Raw genomic sequence first — 10,000 nt, 5'->3', positions numbered from 1 at the left:
TGGCTGCATTTCCAATTTTCAACATCAATCATTTCTTGTTCCGGAAGCCAAGGGACTGAATCTGACTGACACTTGTGCAGAGCTGCAGCTCTGTTGCTCTATTTCCCTCCTCTGGATCTTAACCAACAGCTCAGTAATTGGAAAAAAAAAAAAATGCTTTGTTTCAGGACTGGGAAGAACCCAGGCATATTCTATCTTCCCACTTACCTGTGACCTCCTGGGTGTGAGCACGCACCGCTCCTGGGTGACTAGAGAAAAATTCTCTTACCCACTCCAAGACTGGAGACCCTCATGCTGGTCGCCATTGTGGGGTTCCTTGCAGGTACATCGAACAGCCAGGGTGGTAATCCAAGTAAGGTAAAAAAGGCCATCTGGTTCAACATGACTCAGTAGCCAGTGTTGATTCAAATGTTTTTATTACTTTAGTTTATTTAATTCTATGTTTGAGACAGGGTTTCTCTGTGTAATCCTGGCTGTCCTGGACTCACTCGGTAGACCAGGCTAGCCTCTAACTCAAAGATTCACCTGTCTCTGCCTCCCAAGTGCTGGGATTAAAGGCGTGCGCCACCATCGCCCGGCTAAGTGTTGGTTCAAACTTCAAGAGTCTGATACCAGGTAGTTTAACATAATAAAGCTTAAGTCATGACATTTTCCATAAAGATAATTGACTACACGTGACATCTTTTTAAAAAATTATTTATTTTTTGTTTTGTTTTGTTTGAGACAGAAGGTTTCTCTGTGTAGTCCTGGCTGACCTGGACTCACTCTGTAGACCAGGCTGGCCTCGAACTCAGAGATCCACCCACCTTTGCCACCCAAGTCCTGGAAATAAAGGCATGCACCACCACCACCCAGGTGACTGATTACATATGACATCTTAAGGGTTTAGGGGAAGAATGCAGAGATCCAACTGCCTTTGCCACCAGAATACTGGAAGTAAAGGCATGCCCCCCACCCCCACCTAGCTGACCCATTATAGATGATACCTTAAGGTTCTAGGGGAGGCTCTGACATGGTCTTGGTCATACAGATAGCACAAAGTTCGCCAGGATATTAAACACCTCCGCTCCCAGCTTTCTGGGAGGAAAACAGGATATATGCCTCTCCCTTTGAAGAGACAACCTGCGTGTTTAACACTGCTGGTTTCCCGAGTGCTTATTTGTGAGAGCAAGAACCTCAGTGCCACGTGGCATTCTGTGGCTCTAAAGGGAGGGACAGACCTAGCGAGTCTCTAACTTTGGTCCCCAAGTCTCCAGAGTCAAGGCCCTTCCCTCTGCATACCTACCAAGGTAAAAAGGTGCTCCGTGCTGGTGAGCCAACAGCATTAAGGGCTGCAGGCATGTTGCATGCCAGCAACCTTGCTCTTCCTGGGTACCAACACCATCGCCTAGGGCAGAAAATCAGGCAAGGCCAGTAGCTTAGAATTTTCATTCCAGATTGCATATTCTGACCCAGCGGTCTGGCAGTAGCTCACCTGGCTAAGGCCCCTGCAGGCGATCACTGCGAGACGGTCATGCTCTCTGGTCGCTCCACACTGATGTTGGGGAGTACGCTCCTAATTAATGATGGACAGAAAGTGAACATGCATGCAGACCTATGAGTCTAAAACAGCTCCCCACAGGACAACTGAGCAGTCATATAAGTGGCAGAGACAGCGCTCAGGGGCTTCCTCTCAGGGCTCCTCCCACCAAGGTCCCAACATCCAGCAGCCTTCGCTATATACCGTCATTAGTGGCCTGCATGTCAACCTCATGCAAAACAAAAAAACAAAACAAAACAAAAAAAGTCTCCTTTGTTCATTGAAACAAATTTCTTCAAAGGCCCACTCGGGCACATACACCAACTCCAAAAGATCGCTTCTGTCTGGAGTGGTGGTTTTTTGGGTTTTTTTTGGTTTTTTTTGGTTTTTTTTTTTTTTTTTTTTTTTTTTTTTTTTGGTTTTTTTTCGAGACAGGGTTTCTCTGTGTAGCCCTGGCTGTCCTGGCACTCACTTTGTAGACCAGGCTGGCCTCGAACTCAGAAATCCGCCTGCCTCTGCCTCCCGAGTGCTGGGATTAAAGGTGTGCGCCACCACGCCCGGCTGGAGTGGTGGTTTTAATCCCAGCCACTCTAGAGGCAGAGGCAGGAGACTCTCTGTGAGTTCAAGGCCAGTCTGGGCCACAAAGCAAGTAAGAGGACTCCAAAGAGAGTCTGTTTCAAGAAAAGAAACACAGAAAGATAACTTCTTTATAAAAACCTTGTAGTGGTGAGTACGTGTCACTCATTATGTGCAATTCACCTTGGCCTTCCTAGATGCGAAAGTGTCAAAACCTTGGTCTCTGATAGCAGAGAGCCACACTGAGAAAGCCCAAGCCAAAATATAAATGTATTCATTGGGTGGGTAGGGAAGTGGGGGGCGCTATGGGGGACTTTTGGGATAGCATTGGAAATGTAATTGAGGAAAATATGTAAAAAAAAAATTTAAAAAAAAAAAAAAAAAAAAAAAAAAAAAAAAAAAAAAAAAAAAAAAAAGTATGAGTGCTCTGCTGCATGTACACCCAAACGCCAGAAGAGGGCATCAGATCCCCTTATAAATAATCATGCGCCACCATGTGGTTGCTGGAAATTATTGAATTTAGGACCCTCTGGAAGGGCAGCCAGTGCTTTTAACTGCTGAGCCATCTCTCCAGCCCCAGCACATGTCTCTTTTAATCTTAGCCCTTGGGAGACAGAGGCAGGCCAGCCCAGACCCACATAGTGAGACCCTGTCTCAAAATAAACCAACAAAACAAAGCAGAACTAAACCGAGATGACTCTCACACAGCCATCCACGTCCTGTGTGGAGGCTGAAGTGTTGACAGGAGTGTGTGAAAGCGCCAGCATTTGAGAGGGAGGAGTGGACCCTTCAAACACGGGAAACGGCCTTCAGCAACTCCTCTCCCTGCATCATGTATGGCCAGAGCACACGCAGCCCATGGTCGGCTTCTAAATGCAGGTGCAGACGCAAAACAGACATGAGGCCAAGAAGAGATGCAGACACTGGAGGCCTGCAGGGTTGAGTCCGGGGAAAGCCTAGCTAAGCATAGCCCCCCTGCCATGGTTCTTCTTTCCTACAAAGGCCCCATAAAGCCTCATGGCCAAGGATAACCAAAGAAGATCCCCTGAGCACGGCTACTGGGAGGCATAAGGGGTTGGGACAGGCACATTAGCTCAAGTGGAACACAAGTTATCTCTGCCTGTCATTGCTTTAGTTCTCCTTTTTTTTTTCTTTAAAGATTTATTTACTTTATATATGTGAATACGCTATCTTCAGACACACCAGAAGAGGGCATCAGATCTCATTACAGATGGTCGTGAGCCACTATGTGGTTGCTGGGATTTGAACTCAGGACCTCTGGAAAAGCAGTCAGTGCTCTTAACCACTGAGCCATCTCTCCAGCCCCCTCCTTTCTTTTCTTTTCTTTCTTTCTTGTTTGTTTTTTTTTTTTTTGTTTTTTGATTTTTCATTTTTTTTTGAGACAGGGTTTCTCTGTGTAGCCCTGACTGTCCTGGAACTCACTCTGTAGACCAGGCTGGCCTCAAACTCACAGAGATCTCTGTCTCCCAAATGCTGACATTAAAGGTGTGCACCACCACATCTACCTATACTTTTATTTTTCAAATGCTGAAAATGAAGTTCTGAGTCTATCCTTTGACTCAGAGACTCAGAGAGTGACAGGGCAGGAGTCCCATGTCCAGTCGGCTCTTGTATCATCGCTGAAAGCCCGTGGCAACATGCATAGTGCTGTATTGGATGCAAGGGACCAATGCTCCAAAGAATGGACTGGACAAGAGATCTGACCTCAAGTACAGGTGGGTCTAGAATGTTCCTGACATGGCAACTCCCAGGATGCCTCTATCTACAGTGGAGTCACCTGCAAAGCAGTTGAAATCTGATGAGTACCTAGCTTGCCACTGCTTACAGCAGGGCATGGTGGTTATGGGGCAAAGGGTTGGCACAGACGTTACCAGTCAGTATGCATCCCCAAAACTGTTGGCTCTTACTTCTAGGATGAAACCATTGTTGGCTTTAACTGCTAAAAAGAACATTGTGTTTGGCCTACGGCAGGGCAGTCACCACCAATCATACCACCAATATAAATAGTGCCCAACAGGAATGGATGGATGCCAAATGTATGCTGAGTTAAGAAACCACAGTGTGGGAAAGCTCCCAGCATTGAAAGGCATGGGTGTGGACCTTCCAAGCACGGGACAGTTCTTTCCACATTTCCTCTGCCTGCACTACCAATGGTCAGGGCATGGGTATCCCTGATCACTTACGAAAGCAGGGCCAGAGAAGGTGGAGGGCCTGTTGTCAAATGCAGAAGTTTAGAGCAGTCAGTTTCAACTTGACACAGACTAGAGTTATCTGAAAGGAGGGAACCTCAGCTGAGAAAATGCCTCTATAAGACTGGGCTGTAGGCAAGCCTGTAGGGCAATTTTTAAATTAGTGATTGATGTGGGAGGGCTCAGCCCATTGTGGGTGGGGCCAGCCCTGGGGCTGGTAATCCTGGGTTATATAAGAAAGCAGGCTGAGTAAGAACCAGGGAACCAGGCAGTACATAGCACCCCTGCATGGGCTCTGCATCAGCTCCTGCCTCCAGGTTCCTGGCCATGTCTGGGTTTTTGTCCTGGCTTTCTTTGATGATGAACAGTGATGTGGAAGTCTAAGCCAAATAAACCCTTTCCTCCCCAAGCTGCTTTGGTCATGGTGTTTCATTGCAGCAAGGGAAACCCCAATCAAGACAGACCTGGGTCCAAGTAGATACGCAGCACTGTCCCGTGTCTGATTCAGACCTTCTGCTGCTAACCCACCAAAGCAAGAAGCATTGCAGAGGACTCAGAACTGAAGCAGGCACAACAGAAATTAGATGTATATCAGTGGCCCAAGGGAGAATAAAACTGGGGGACAGGAGCTGGGCGTGGTGGCGCATGCCTTTAATTCCAGCACTTGGGAGGCAGAGGCAGGTGGATTTCTGAGTTCGAGGCCAGCCTGGTCTACAAAGTGAGTTCCAGGACAGCCCCAAGGCTACACAGAGAAACCCTGTCTCGAAAAACAAAAAACAAAAAACAAACAAACAAACAAAAAAAAAACCTGGGGGAAAGGGATGCAGCCACCTTCATCTTCTGTCCATTTACTTCCCAGTCTATCCCATTCCTGGGAACCTGTGAGCATCCCTTGAGGGCAGCCATCTTTTCTTTTTTTGTAAGAATATTTATTGGTTGTATATGAGTACACTGTAGTTGTCTTCAGACACACCAGAATAGGTGTCAGATCCCTTTTCAGATGGTTGTGAGCCACCATGTGGTTGCTGGGAATTGAACTCAGGATCTCTGGAACAGCTCAGTGCTCTTAATTACTGAGCCATCTTTCCAGCCCCGCCCCTCTTCCCCTTCTCCTTCCCCTTCCCGGAGGGCAGCCATCTTAAGTTCAGATCCTACCTTGGGAGCGCTGTGGTCCAGCTGCTTCCTAGCAGGACAGAGACACCCCTCATGTTCCCTCTGCACCAGGCTGTCAATTCTGCAATAAACAAGAAGCATTTAAATCAGCATCTAAATGTCACTTGGCCAAATCTGTCCTAGGCAGAGAACCTGGTGCGACAGCCAAATACAACAGATACAACCCGAGGCTGGATAACTAATGACGCAGCACTTTCTCCTGAACAAAGAAAGATGCTAACAACAAATCACCTGTCAGAGAGCACTTTGCAGATCGTTCCTCCAAGCTCTGATAAACGGCAGCGACTCCAAAAGGTTTTTTATCCCGTCTCCTGCCAAAGAACCTCAAATGGAAAAATGCTGGCTAACTGTCTAACCGCTGGCTTAAAAGACCTCAGCCGTATGAAATCTACCTGCCCCCACTAGAAGACCAACTTACGTTCAAAATGAAAAATATGTTTCGTTCACACCACAGGGCATAGCTTCCATTACAGCCAGGCACTAGGGTTCAAAATAAGACAAGCAGCCAGATCTGCCTTTGCAATTTCCCTACCTGGGAATGAAGGAACTAGCTCACAAAGGACCTGAGGTCTTTATGGCCTGAGTCCAGACTCCCAAGCTTTCCTGCACAGGGTCTTTGCTAGGCTGACCTCTGAACCTGGGTGAACTCCACACTACCCCTCTGCTGGTGCCCATAGGAAGGCTAAAATTAGGTGGCACTCAGGCTTCAAGGTGCACCCGCAGCACTTACCGGGATACTTGCTTCCTGGACGGTGGCACCCACCAGTGAGTGCGGAGAGTGGGGGGAGGGGTGTTGGCTGCCGCAGAACCTGCGTTGTCATCCTTGGTGTCAGGAGGGCCTTGCGGCAAAGGCCCATCTGGGAAACAGCCCTTGGGAAAGGGTTCAAAGCAAGGCTGAACCCTGTGTAAGAAAGGACAAGAGGCTTCGCATGCCTCATGAACCTCACCTGGGTTCAGCCCCCAACCCTCCACCTCCGCCCGGACACTAGTACTGCGTCCCCTGGTCTTTCTCTCCTACCGGTTCCCTCCCCAAAGGCTGGGCGTAAGCTCAACTGTAGCCCACCGACCCTGCAAGGCGGAGGTCGCAGCCTACCAACGATCTCTTTTCCAGTACTCCAGGAGGTCCATAGCTCTCAAGGGTGGGAGGATCACGCCTGCACCCTAGCTTCCCGGCTCCTGGGTTTATCCGGTTAAAGAAGACTGGAGGTCTTGGAAGCGGCCAAGAGCGCAGAGCCGAGGTGACTTGCCTAGCAGGCTGAGTGCAGTGAGTGAGTGCCGCAGTGCGGGACTGCGCAGGACGCTCCCCGAAAACCGCAGTGTCTGCCCAGCTGCGGCTGCGCACGCTGCGGTCTCCAGCTTCGCCTTTGCGCAACTGGCCAGTGGGCGTGGCTCTGCAGCGTCCCCTGCAGGAGTAGAACCGAAATGCTTACTGCGCCATCGAGGCTCTCCTTCCTCAGTCCTAGCTTCCATTCTTCCGATAAGTCCATGCATCCATTTTGCCAGAAAATATGTGCAGAACGCCAGCTTCCTCTCATCCCATTAGTCATCATCCATCATACTGACCCACCTGCCTTCTTATGTATCTATTCATCTGCATGCATCTGTCTGCCTGTCCATCCATCCATCCATCTATCCATATACTCATCTAGCTTTGCATCCACCCATAATATCGTATCAAGGGCCAAACTACGCACTAAAAAATAAAAGGAATAAGACAAACATGATCCATAACTCGGTTATATTTTAATCAGTATGATAAACAAATGGCCAGAAAATTCAACCACTAAAAATCATAAGTGCAGGGCTGGAGAGATGGCTCAGTGATTAAGAGCGCTGACTGCTCTTCCAAAGGATCCGGGTTCAATTCCCAGCACCCAGATGGAAGCTTACAACTGTAACTCCGAAAATCTCATACCCTTACACAGACATGTATGCAGACAAAAAAACTAATGCACATAAAATAAAATAAATGTTAAAAAAAAACATAAGCACTACAAATGAAATAGTGGTAGGCAGATTGTGACAGTGGTGACCTATTTACTTATCCAGAGTAGACAGCAGGGCTGTCTCTGAAGAGAAGACAGTCTAAAGCCTGATGGAAAATAAGGAATGAATTATGAAATGTTCAGTATATTATATACAGGAGGGTATGTACAAAGTGAAGTAGAGACACCAAGCTCATGCAAGTGGCTCAGCAGTGCTTCTTGTTTTAGTTTGACTTGCCTTTCTTGAGACAGGGTCTCTATTTAGTCTTAGCTGTCCTGGAACTCACTACATAGACCAGGCTAACTTTGAAGAACTCACAAAGGTCCTCCTGACTTTGCCTCCTGAGCGATGGGATTAAAGCTGTGTGCCACCACGCCCGGCTGTTTCATGTGCCCTTTTTTAAGAGTTATGTTGATGTGTGTGTGTGTTTGGTAGGCACGCATGTCATGGTGCACATTTAGATATTGGAAGACCACTTCTGAGTTGGTCTCTTCTACCACGTGGTCCTGGAGTGGTTTTTGGTTTTGTTTTGTTTTTGTTTTTTTTTTTTTTTTCCGAGACAGGATTTCTCTGTGTAGCCCTGGCTGTCCTAGAAATCACTCTGTAGACCAGGCTGGCCTCAAGGCCTCAAACTCAGAGATCTGCCTACCTATGCTGGGATTAAAGGCACATGCCACCACTGCCTGGCAGGTTGTCATTCCTGAGGACACATGCCTTTACTGGTTTCACCATCTAGTCCAGTCTAGCCGTGTCATCCCAGTATGATACGATTCTGATACCTGTTCTCAATGCAATGAAGGGATACAACTAGCAGCCAGTATTTTTGAGCACACAAAATATTTCAGGTGTTTTGACCCATTTAATTATTATTCCAGTATTACAGACTGAATGGTGACTAGTCCCTCCCCTAAGTCCATTTTGAAACCCTACCTCCCACCATGGTAGTATCAGGTTGCAAGATCTTTGAAGAGGGAAGTGATCAGGTTATGAGGGGTCCCCTGGATCTTGCTTCTTCCTTCTGCCACTTGGGAACACTAAGAAGGCATCCATCAGCCTGTGATACAGGAGTGGTGTGAGGCAGGGCTCAGATTCTGCAGGTGCCTTGACTTCAGACTCCCAGTGTGATGCTGGGCCAAAATACCAAGGAAAGCAACTTAAAGAGGAGAGCTTTGTGTTAGCTTTTGATCTTTGTGTTAGCTTTTGACTTTGTGGTTTCAGGGCCTGTAGTGAGGTGTCAAGTGCTCATGACAAGGAGTGTGTGGTGGAACAAAGCTGCTCCTGGAGGCCAGATAGCAAAAGAGAAAGGGCTGTGAGGCCAGATAGCAAAAGAGAAAGGGCTGTGAAGTGGAAACGTAAGGGTTCTTTGGAAAGTTGACTGGATGGTGTTTTGTTGGAGCAAACATGTGAAGGAACGTTTAGCTGAGGTGGACACAGGTGAAAGGCTAAGGCAGACTTGTGAAGGAATGTTTCACTGAAGCAGACGCAGGAGAGGGGATGTTCTGCTAACGCAAGCAATGTGCAAGGACAGGTGCTGAAGGATTCCTTGCTAACAACACACATGAATTGGTCCACCTTACACTGCGTAGTTGAGCTGCATTTATTGGAACTCCATAGACAGAAATGCACCAAAAAACTTCTGGTGGTGTGCTAAGGCTTTTTTGCTGCTTCCACAGACTTGGGCTGATTGGCAGAGTGATATCAGCTGAGACAGACACACGTGCTGAGGCAAAGCCCATGGAGGGCACGTGATGTTTGGAGGGAGTGTAAATAGAACTTGACGGACAGGGACGAAGGCTGAACTTGGCTTGCTTACAGAGAGCTAGCTATGCGAAGCTTGTTGGTCTCCAGTCTCCACTGATCTTTGTTTCACTGAGAGAGGCACAGCTGAGAACTTTCCCCAACATCCCATTGACCCTGGTCCCTTCTGCTGACTTGTGCCAAGGCTGAGACCTGGCTATCTCTGCTAGGTAGTGTCATTGCTGCTGATTCGTATTTGCTATCCTGACACTGTTGAAATGGACTGCTGGTGTATTCCTAAAGTGTTTGTGAGTGGACCGACGTGCCACTGCTAACCTGTGAACTAAACTGCCAATTTCCAGACAACACAGACAGGAGTTGCTCCAAAGAATCTTTCTCAAAAGGCCCACTTCCCCTGTATACTTTCTTTTTCACTACCTCTGGTGGGTGGTGGGTGATGGGTGGTGGGTGGTGGGTGGTGGGTGGTGGGCTACAAGGGAGGTTAAAGCATTTAAGAATGAACCATCCTTTGTGTTGTTGTTTTGTTTTGGGGTTTTTGTTTTGTTTTGTTTTGTTTTGTTTTGTTTTGTTTTTGAGTTTTTCGAGACAGGGTTTCTCTGTGTATCCCTAGCTGTCCTGGAACTCACTCTGTAGACCAGGCTGGCCTTGAACTCAGAAATCCACCGGCCTCTGCCTCCCAAGTGCTGGGATTAAAGGCATGTGCCACCACACCTGGCAAATTTCTAAGTTCGAGGCCAGCCTGGTCTACAGAGTGAGTTCCAGGACAGCCAGGGCTACA

General features: G+C 47.8%; 2 non-coding genes across 2 annotated transcripts; both read right to left on the bottom strand.

Moving 5' to 3' along the window:
- Positions 1 to 2,843: 2,843 nt before the first annotated feature.
- On the bottom strand, positions 2,844 to 2,976 carry LOC115030445. Its single transcript, XR_003836043.1, has one exon. It is a non-coding gene; the product is annotated as a small nucleolar RNA SNORA71 (small nucleolar RNA).
- A 1,200-nt stretch (positions 2,977 to 4,176) lies between these two features.
- LOC115030446 lies at positions 4,177 to 4,309 on the bottom strand. Its single transcript, XR_003836044.1, has one exon. It is a non-coding gene; the product is annotated as a small nucleolar RNA SNORA71 (small nucleolar RNA).
- Positions 4,310 to 10,000: the final 5,691 nt, after the last annotated feature.

This window comes from Mus caroli, chromosome 2 (assembly GCF_900094665.2).
Source record: "Mus caroli chromosome 2, CAROLI_EIJ_v1.1, whole genome shotgun sequence".
In the NCBI taxonomy this organism is placed as follows: Eukaryota; Metazoa; Chordata; class Mammalia; order Rodentia; family Muridae; genus Mus; species Mus caroli.
The sequence above is the reverse complement of the archived record's forward strand: the minus strand, read 5'-3'. Positions and strand labels throughout refer to the sequence as shown.